Source organism: Etheostoma spectabile, chromosome 6 (genome assembly GCF_008692095.1).
Source record: "Etheostoma spectabile isolate EspeVRDwgs_2016 chromosome 6, UIUC_Espe_1.0, whole genome shotgun sequence".
NCBI classification, from domain to species: domain Eukaryota; kingdom Metazoa; phylum Chordata; class Actinopteri; order Perciformes; family Percidae; genus Etheostoma; species Etheostoma spectabile.
In genome coordinates, this window is record NC_045738.1 from 25,280,933 (window position 1) to 25,282,892 (window position 1,960).

At 44.9% G+C, this 1,960-nt stretch overlaps 1 protein-coding gene across 1 annotated transcript in view; it reads right to left on the minus strand.

Annotated features, from left to right (window-relative positions):
- The window catches only part of LOC116690612 (pituitary tumor-transforming gene 1 protein-interacting protein), a 19,245-nt gene that overhangs the window by 5,418 nt on the left and 11,867 nt on the right, over positions 1-1,960 (minus strand). The gene's annotated exons all lie outside the window — the stretch shown is intronic.

The following is a 1,960-nucleotide window of genomic DNA, read 5'->3' on the forward strand; positions in this document are numbered from 1 at the left end:
TCATGGCGGCTTGTTCAGAATACAAGCTTATATTTTTCTATATTTATAGCATTTTAAGGAGAAATAGGCTGTGCAGTTACTGAATCAGTCTTCATTTCAGATCGACAAAGGTCAGTTTAAAAGATTTTCCTCAGATGTTGAGAGACTCTAGTCACGCTCACCCTGCTCCTCATTTTCGGGTTAGCTCTCCACCAATCAGATTTGTTGAATCTGACTGCCGGCAGTGCCTGCCTTCTGACCAAGCATGTCAGGTTGGCCAAAACGAGGGCCGCCGGCCCCTCCGGACCACTCCGGACGGACGACGCCACAGAACACACCAAACAGACTTGAGTCACCGACGGCCGGTTATTGGGTTGGTGTGGTGTTGTTGTAGTCATGCACAGATAGTCTAGCTAGTTGTCTGGATTTACCCTGCAGAGATCTGAGGACCAGGTAACCATGGTCCTCAGATTGGACAGATAGTCTAGCTAGTTGTCTGGATTTACCCTGCAGAGATCTGAGGACCAGGTAACCATAGTCCTCAGATTGGACAGATAGTCTAGCTAGCTGTCTGGATTTACCCTGCAGAGATCTGAGGACCAGGTAACCATAGTCCTCAGAATTCCACCAGAGGTTAGAACGCCAACGCAAAGAAAGCAGAAGGTGACCGACATCCGGCGAGATTTCCGGCGACACCTGAACAATCCCAGAAATGGAACATTGTCGACATAGACTAGCTTTTGAATTGTTGCTTTAATCACATGCTGTATTTATTCCCACAACATTCTGTGGCTGTCGGCTTTCCTTTAACACCACGAACCCCACCAGTCTGCCGGTTGGGTTATGTCATATTTCTGCTCGTTGCAGACCTTCATTTGATGCAGACTTCACTGCATGAAGATGCCAGAGAAAGCCAAAGAGAGCAACCGGCCTGCTGTCAGTCCATAACTCAGTCTTTCTGAGGAGTTACAAAAGCCTGGGAGGAGGTTTTTGTGATCTGGGCCTCCCGGGCCTTCACACATCAATTCCTCTCTGCACAAAAAGCTGGTGTAAATCAGTTGGTGTTTTATTTCAGTAATCTGTGAGCAATCAGGGTGCCTGAGCTCTGCCTGCCATCTGTCCCCCCTCCCCTGCTGCCGGCTTGTATGCATGTAATTGACTGACATGTTCACACACTCCCTATGCATAAATATGGCTGCATTCAACAAGTGGTAAGTAAAGAAAGAGGGGACAAAGGGAAGTGAAAAGGATGGAATCTTTTCCAGCACTCATCCATGGAAATGCTGAGCTACAACTGAAGGCAACAGAGCTTTATTTCCAGAAGACGTTGAAGGTTCTGCTCCTGGACTTGAACCTGTGGCCAACTTGGCAGCCATTTGAAGCACTATTGCCATTAAACGTGTGTCCCATGGGTTGCTTAAGGCATTGCAGGGGCGGACAAATGAAGTGTGTAAAAAAAGAATGGAACAATAAATAAACAAGAGCGCTCTAAAGCTTACAGCAAACTGACAATTTCAAATTTTTTCTCAGCAAGAAAGAGAAAAACAGTTGTTGCTTATTAAAACAAATCAGTCAATAACTTCAGTCAAGAAAACGTGAAGACTACCTTGCTTTTATGTTTACCATCAATATTTTTCAACCTCGACAATTGTCCCATGAAATGGTGTCTGAGAGATTAATGTGAACAAAAACCTTTGGAATTAGTCCAGCATTGAGCGAGAATTCAGGAACCTGCAATTTAACTCTCCTCTGTCAATTTGCATCCACTGCTGCTGATGCTGCTGACAGACTCAGATTATTATTCTAAGTGTGTGACATTATGGAAAGGATCCCTGCAGTGATAAACCTTTTAGTTAAAGAGTAAGATCCTTTTAGCCCCCAAATCCCCATCTCCACACCCACCAGACTCCATTTAACCCTTGTGTTGTCCTCGGGTCAAATTGACCCCTTTCACAGTGTTTTATATTGGAAATATGGATTT